Source organism: Schistocerca nitens, chromosome 8 (assembly GCF_023898315.1).
Source record: "Schistocerca nitens isolate TAMUIC-IGC-003100 chromosome 8, iqSchNite1.1, whole genome shotgun sequence".
Taxonomy (NCBI): Eukaryota; Metazoa; Arthropoda; class Insecta; order Orthoptera; family Acrididae; genus Schistocerca; species Schistocerca nitens.
Genome location: NC_064621.1, coordinates 117,609,754 through 117,618,709, shown reverse-complemented (window position 1 = coordinate 117,618,709; position 8,956 = coordinate 117,609,754).

Here is an 8,956-nt window from a genome sequence, read left to right as displayed (position 1 = left end):
GCGAGCAGCAATGTCGCGAAAAGATATACCGCAATCAACCTTTATCAAAATCGGAAACGTGATGGTACGCATTTCTCCTCCTTACATGAGGCATCACAACAACGTTTCACCAGGCACCGCCGGTCAACTGCTGTTTGTGTATGAGAAATCGGTTGGAAACTTTCCTCATGTCAGGACGTTGTAGGTGTCGCCATCCTTGCCGACCTTGTGTGAATGCTCTGAAAAGCTAATCGTTTGCATATCACAGCATCTTCTTCCTGTCGGTTAAATTTCGCGTCTGTAGCACGTCATCTTCGTGGTGTAGCAATTTTAATGGCCAGTACTGTATATTACTGAAAAGTGCAGTTAAACATGTAGCATACTCCAACTTAAGACGGAGAACTGGGTAAAGTGACGTATAGTAAACCTGGTCAAAAACTTTACGTATTTAATCTTTAAATTCAATCATTTCAAAAACGTCAGTTCTAGGTTTGGAAATGCTGCAACCATAAGAACCATAACGCCAGAATTTATACAGTGGGAAGCGATTACGTTTTGTCTAGGCACGAGGGAAATCTTAAGCACAAGGGATGGACGGGAAATTGGAACTAAATGAAACAAAACGAAAGTTAACCGATTGTGAAAAAGACAAATTTCTTCATTACTGCCTCTCTCCAACTTACATGACACACAAATAAGCAGGAGATGCGTTCTGTTATTTAATAAGCATCATACCAGAAGATCCATTACGCTGATCCATTCGCTGAGCACCTGATACAAAGTTATGATGAGGAAAATGCGTATGTCTCATTTTCTATTTGAGCAGACAAGACTTCTAAGCTTTGGAGAACGACAAATGTGTGAGACAGTCTCGACTCTCGTTTTAGTTCTTTGTCTGAGTTGGCTCACCATAAGATTATCATTTTTGTGAGCAACTTCAGAACAGTGCAAACGGATTCTTACGGCCCACTAAACAGTATCTGCTATGGTTTAGTATCAAAACTGAAACGAAAGTCAAACACAAATAACAAGTATTCCCCCCGGAACAAAATTGTACAATAATAAATAGTGAAATAGGGATTGCAGTTTTTTAAGTGAGTTTCGTCGGAAACTTAAGCGTTGTCGCTAACTTAAAAGTATCAATTTAATAAAAGTACTTTCAACAGAACCTCGTTCTTTACGGTAACCAAAATAATAATTTACCTGCTCGCAAGTTATTGTTATACATATGTAACAGTACCCCCTAGCTCAGCGTTTGTGCAGTTCTACAGTGCGTTTTACTGACGTTCTGCGGATAGTGACGAAGGGAAAGTCGCAGTTCTCGTGCCAGGTGCGGAGTTGGCGTGCTGGCGGTGAGGGCAGTTTTGGCAAGTTGCACATTTCACGTGTTGATCAGCTAAAAGTTGCCGAGATGATGTGAGCAGCGCCCGACAGCCACGTGTGGACTGCGAGCAGCCTCCTGTGTCGCTGCCAGCACCCTTAATACGGAGCTGAGATTCATTCCCAACATTATTTGACTAACGTGAATCACTATTTGGTCAGTGGAGCGCACAGACGCTGTTACTTCTCTCTTCTATCTGAACTCTTGATTCCATCCACACCACATAACGTTCGCTTTTACGATGGAACCTACACGACGTGGTGAGTGAGTTGCGGAACAAGTACTGCCTTGAGTTTCCGCGAATGGAGATACGAGTAAACAGCTCCAGCCTTCTGTGTCCAAGGTACCGTCGGGCAAGAGGACTGACAAAATGGTTCAAATGGCTCTGAGCACTATGGGACTTCTGAGGTCATCAGTCCCCTAGAACTACTTAAACCTAACTAACCGAAGGACATCACACACATCCATGCCCGAGGCAGGATTCGAACCTGCGACAGAAGCGGTCGCGCGGTTCCTGACTGTAGCACCTAGAACCGCTCAGCCACTCTGGCCGGCGAGGACTGACAGCTCGCGATGACCTATACACATCTCGCGGGCCTCATTCTCGAGACAAAAGCCCACGGGCATTTTAACTGCGGGCACATGTCGGAACAAGTGCAGCAAAATATAGTTGGAGGTCTCGAGACACACATAATCTCTGATTCTCGAGCGAGTAGAAATCGATGGCAGACGTTTAGTTTAAACTACGAAGTTTCCGCAAGTAGTACCCTACGCTCTAGAAATAACAACGAGATAGGGACTTGAACAGTCTACGAAGCAGTACGCTGTCTGCATTAATGTTCGCTTCTTTATATTGCTGTGTATCACTTTCGTAATTTTTCTTCTTTTTTGTCTTAAACATAATTGCGAATATTACCCAACTTAACCTACTTCAGGGAAACACATACATCCTTTCCGTTTCAGTGCGTGTGCTTAAAAGTGGTTGTCATTAATCAAGCCTTTTTCTTTCTCTTTTTATCTGTGTTTTCTTACAGAATTCGCCCTGCAGCGACAAGAATTAACAGTTCATCGATTATAGTCATCACCATCATCATCATCATCATCATGTGTTTTGCCCCAAGGCAGTTCTTCACATGTAGCTCTCCATGCCGTCTTGTCATTTGTTACCCTCTTCGTTTTGTCATCCTTATACTACCCACCATCTGGTATCTTCTGCCTCCTCCTTTTCTTCTTCTTCTTCTTTTACTTTTTCAATTCACTGTTCCTTCCATAGCTTCTATCAGTAAACAATCTCTTCTCAACCAATGTCCAAGCCAATTGTGTTTCCTTTTCCTGATTACCTTTAAAATTTCTCTCTTCCTCCCCCTCTTAACACGTCATTTCTCAGTTTGTTTACCCATTTTATTGCCTCGATCCTCCTCCAAACGCACATCTCAATTGCTTCTATTCTTCTGTCGCCTTTTCCCTCGCTGTCCATAACTCAGGTCTGTATAATGCCGCTCTCTACATAAAGTCCTTCGCCAGTCTCTTTCTCAGCCCCCTGTTCATGCAAGCACATAGATGCCTTCTCATCAAATGCCTCCTTGGCAATTGCTGCGCTTGTTTTCTCCTCCTTATTGCATCTCCTGTCTTCTTAATTATGCTACCTAGTTACCTCAGAACACTATTTGTTCTAAATGGCTCTGAGGTCATCAGTCCCCTAGGCTTAGAACTACTTAAACCTAACTAACCGAAGGACATCACACACATCCATGACCGAGGGATGATTCGAACCTGCGACTGTAGCAGCAGCGCGGTTCCTAACTGAAGCACCTATAACCTATTTGTTCTAAATCTTGCTGTCCTGACTTTATAGTAGTTGTTCTTTTCTCGCACTTGTCACCATACGTTTAGTCTTTTTCTTACTAATCCTCATTCCGAATTCCTCACACGACTTATCTAGTTCTTTTAACATTCGAATCATAGCTCTTTCGCTCTCTACCAATAACACCATATTATCCGCAAGTCGAATAAATTCTATCGTCCTATCAGGAATCCGCAATCATCGTTTTGGTTTCCAACGTTTCCGAATGATACGCTCCAAATATAGGTTAAAAGGTACTGGGGAGAGACAGCAATCTTACCTCACTCCCCTAGCAATATACAACTTAGTTTGGTAAAAGCTGTCAACCACTCTCCATGAAGTCAGACCTACACCTCGGTTTCCCATCGGCAACATTCAATTTTCGACACGTGCTCATTTCAGATGAAGCTAAGAGATAATCCATTTCTAGATCGGAGCTCTGCTAACGGCGGTGCTTGAGATTTCAGTGAGCACACACTGTTTCGATATGTGAGCAATGAACGCTGAGCGGACACCTGCGGCCCAGCACGTAGGCTGATATTATGGCAACCTAGGCTGACCTAACCTGGCAACAGCCTGAGATGAGATGAGGAGACCCCGGGGCCGGCCGCTGGCTGAGCCGTAACGACGCGGCCTGCCCGGACTAACAGCCAATTACTGCGCCGGGCCGTCCGAATGTCAGCGGGTGAGGCGGCCGTCTCGCCTCGCCCCGTGCAGCTGCCAGGTGGAGTCGCCAGCCAGCGGCCAGCGGCTGCTTGCTGTTAAGGCGGCAGAGGCTCCAGCCTCTGTAAGCGCACTCCCGTAGCGTCGGACCATGACGCACTCCCAGCTGCGGCCAGAAACCGGGCTCTCATAAAGAGGCAAACGGAAGGCGACTTCACTTTCAGATGGCGGTGTGTTCACACTAGACGAAACGTGAGCGCAACGTCACTTCGGATAGCCGAGTAGCGATAACAGTCTTCGGTTATGAGATAATAATGACGTGTGACTAGGGTCTCCCGTCGGGTAGACCGTTCGCCTTGTGCAAGTCTTTCGATTTGACGCCACTTCGGCGACTTGCGCGTCGATGGGGATGAAATGATGATGATTAGGACAACAAACTCCCAGACCCTGAGCGGAGAAAATCACCGACCCAGCCAGGAATTGAACCCGGGACCTTAGAATTGACATTCTGTCACGCTGACCACTCAGCTACCGGGGGCGGACGGTTATGAGATACCCTCCGTAATAAAAGTCTGGTTGTTGTTGTGGTCTTCAGTCCTGAGACTGGTTTGATGCAGCTCTCCCTGCTACTCTATCCTGTGCAAGCTTCTTCATTTCCCAGTACCTACTGCAACCTACATCCTTGTGAATCTGCTTAGTGCATTCATCTCTTGGTCTCCCTCTACGATTTTTACCCTCCACGCTGCCCTCCAATGCTAAATTTGTGATCCCTTGATGCCTCAAAACATGTCCTACCAACCGATCCCTTTTCTAGTCAAGTTGTGCCACAAACTTCTCCTCAATCCTATTCAATACCTCCTCATTAGTTACGCGATCTACCCACCTTATCTTCAGAATTCATCTGTAGCACCACATTTCGAAAGCTTCTATTCTCTTCTTGTCCAAACTAGTTATCGTCCATGTTTCACTTCTATACATGGCTACACTCCATACAAATACTTTCAGAAACGACTTCCTGACTCTTAAATCTATACTCGATGTTAACTAATTTCTCTTCTTCAGAAAAGATTTCCTTGCCATTGCCAGTCTACATTTCATATCCTCTCTACTTCAAACATCATCAGTTATTTTACTCCCTAAATAGCAAAACTCCTTTACTACTTTAAGTGTCTCATTTCCTAATCTAATTCCCTCAGCATCACACGATTTAATTTGACTACATTCCATTATCCTCGTTTTGCTTTTGTTGATGTTCATCTTACATCCCCCTTTCAAGACACTGTCCATTCCGTTCAACTGCTCTTCCAAGTCCTTTGCTGTCTCTGACAGAATTACAATGTCATCGGCAAACCTCAAAGTTTTTACTTCTTCTCCATGAATTTTAATACCTACTCCGAATTTTTCTTTTGTTTCCTTTACAGCTTGCTCAATATACAGATTGAATAACATCGGGGAGAGGCTACAACCCTGTCTCACTCCTTTTCCAACCACTGCTTCCCTTTCATGCCCATCGACTCTTATAACTGCCATCTGGTTTCTGTACAAATTCTAAATAGCCTTTCGCTCCCTGTATTTTACCCCTGCCACCTTCAGAATTTGACAGAGAGTATTCCAGTTAACATTGTCAAAAGTTTTCTCTAAGTCTACAAATGCTAGAAACGTAGGTTTGCCTTTTCTTAATCTTTCTTCTAAGATAAGTCGTAAGGTTAGTATTGCCTCACGTGTTCCAACATTTCTACAGAATCCAAACTGATCTTCCCCGATGTCGGCTTCTACCAGTTTTTCCATTCGTCTGTAAAGAATTCGCGTTAGTATTTTGCAGCTGTGACTTATTAAACTGATAGTTCGGTAATTTTCACATCTGTCAACACCTGCTTTCATTGGGATTGGAATTATTATATTCTTCTTGAAGTCTGAGGGTATTTCGACTGTCTCATACATCTTGCTCACCAGATGGTAGAGTTTTGTCATGATTGGCTCTCCCAAGGCCATCAGCAGCTCTAATGGAATGTTGTCTACTCCCGGGGCCTTGTTTCGACTCAGGTCTTTCAGTGCTCTGTCAAACTCTTCACGCAGTATCTTATCTCCCATTTCGTCTTCATCTACATCCTCTTCCATTTCCATAATATTGTCCTCAAGTACATCGCCCTTGTATAAACCCTCTATATACTCCTTCCACCTTTCTGCCTTCCCTTCTTTGCTTAGAACTGGGTTGCCATCTGAGCTCTTGATATTCATACAAGTGGTTCTCTTCTCTCCAAAGGTCTCTTTAATTTTCCTGTAGGCAGTATCTATCTTACCCCTAGTGAGACAAGCCTCTACATCCTTACATTTGTCCTCTAGCCATCCCTGCATAGCCATTTTGCACTTCCTGTCGATCTCATTTTTGAGACTTTTGTATTCCTTTTTGCCTGCTTCATTCACTGCATTTTTATATTTTCTCCTTTCATCAATTAAATTCAATATTTCTTCTGTTACACAAGGATTTCTATTAGCCCTCGTCTTTTTACCTACTTGATCGTCTGATGCCTTCACTACTTCATCCCTCAGAGCTACCCATTCTTCTTCTACTGTATTTCTTTCCCCCATTCCTGTCAATTGTTCCCTTATGCTCTCCCTGAAACTCTCTACAACCTCTGGTTCTTTCAGTTTATCCTGGTCCCATATCCTTAAATTCCCACCTTTTTGCAGTTTCTTCAGTTTCAATCTGCAGTTCATAACCAATAGATTGTAGATACAACAACATAATTAAGCACCCTGCAACGATAAAGTGTGTTAATAGCCAAACCAAACTTCATAAAGGGCGTTCCAGACAAATTAACATAGACATTTATTAGCTCTATACAAACACATTAAACAGTTTTACAAGACGACTGATGACTACAGAATTTCCCGGGTATGTATTTATTCTAATCTTCTATCATCTTATCTAAAAAAATGGTTCAAATGGCTCTGAGCACTACTGGACTTAACATCTGTGGTCATCAGTCCCCTAGAACATAGAACTACTTAAACCTAACTAACCTAAGGACTTCACACACATCCATGCCCAAGGGAGGATTCGAACCTGCGACCGTAGCGGTCACGCGGTTCCAGACTGATGCGCCTAGAACCGCACGGCCACACCGGCCGGCATTATGTTATCTCTTCATTCCCTTTCTCTCTGTCCATATCCTCCTTCAGCCCCCCTATATCCATCTCCTCACACCCTTTCTCCAACCCCATATCCACCTGCACCTTCCACTACCTCTCCATGTCCTCTTTTTCAATCTCTCTGTCCATCTTCTCCCCCCTTCGTCTCTCTCAACGTCATCAAATGTTTCAAATGTCTCTAAGCACTATGGGACTTACCATCTGAGGTCATCAGTCCCCTAGACTTAGAACTACTTAAACGTAACTAACCCAAGGACATCACACACACCCATGCCCGAGGCAGGATTCGAACCTGCGACAGTAGCAGCAGCGCGGCTCCGGAATGAAGCGCCTAGAATCGCTCGGCCACAGCGGCCAGCCTCCACGTTATCAACTCACCGCAAGAGGAGGGTAGTGGTTGTTACTCTCGCATTATTCCTTCCCAGATCGTAACTAATATGTGAACCAATTATGGATGATATCACTTCAGGGGCTAAAATCAGCTTTCTACCCATGGTTTTGCCCATGTACGCAAATATCAGATGTATTTCACACATACCTCGCATATTTCACCTGTATTTGTACACATGTTTCACATGTATCTCTAGCGGCTTAATGTTCATGACATCGTATCTCATGAGCTATGTGCTGTAAATGTACTTTTTTAGGCACTTCAGCAGCCTATGTGGATTCTGTTTGCCAATGAGTTGCGAGTAGAATTATCAGCAATAAAGAAATAAATTAAAACGTTATGCTTCATGCAGCAGTTTTACTGCGTGAACATCGAACATGTAGTAAGTGCTAAAACTTTCGTCCTTTCATCATTTTGTGGGTGTCGTCAGAGAGAGAAAGTTTCATAAAGGTTTTAAACTATGTGTAAAGTTTGTTGCAAACCACTAAGTGCTCTCATTCGCAAATACTTGCTGACTTAAGTATGGGTATGCGGTCGCCGCGGACTACACTGCTTCCTTGGCCTCACCCTCATGCTTTGATAGGAGGGTGGTTCTTAACTCCAAAGTGATTCTTTCCTGACAGTAAGTGATGTGTGTGCCAAATTTGGTTCAAATTGGCTCAGTATTTCAGGAGAAGATGTGGAACATACATGCATAACATACATATTATAATATTATGGATACACGCAGCATATTTAACTTATTCTTCGTGTTTTTATTCCCTCTTCTTTCTAAAAACCAAATAACGTCGAAAACGACTGTATGTTTCTCCTTCGATTGCCTGATTGTTTCGCTGTTAAACGACGTTATTTAATGAAAATTATTTTATCTATTGTGTTATTTATGTACAGTGAAAGCCTTCTCTTCATCCTGTCATTCTAAAATCTAAATAATTTTTTGCTTGCAAGTATCTGAAGTCATTTTTGAAAGAACACTCAATGGAAGAAATAACGAAGACACCGTGAAGCATTTGCACTGTGTCACGAAAGCAAAGAAAAATAATAGAGCAACGACTAAGAAGATCCAAAAGCACAGAGCCCACTACTGTATTAAAAGGCGTGAGGACGGCTAGAGCCGTAGAGCTAGTTCTGTTCCGTTGACGACCTGGGTGAATGTATGTCGCCGTCTCAAATACGATGTGGAATGTTTTGACGTTCAATTACGTCCAGTCAAGTGTGAATGGAACTTTACTAGGAAACAATTATTGGCGGACTCAGATGAATTTTCTATATGGCTACATAATTAAAAGCAGTTGATACAAATGTTGCCAATTACGCTTTGAGTGCGAGGCACTATTATCCCAACGCCAAAGTCAGTAATTACAGGCTCTGGAACAATCCAACCACTTTGAAGAAGATTTCCAGACCCGACCATTGGACTGGAGTATGCGAGTATGTTATCCAGTAGCAGTTCACACAGCGTCTCCAGCTGGCTCCTACGTAGCAATGTCCGCCGCTAATGTCCACAACAAAACGGGAAAGAAGTCACGCAAAAACATCACACACT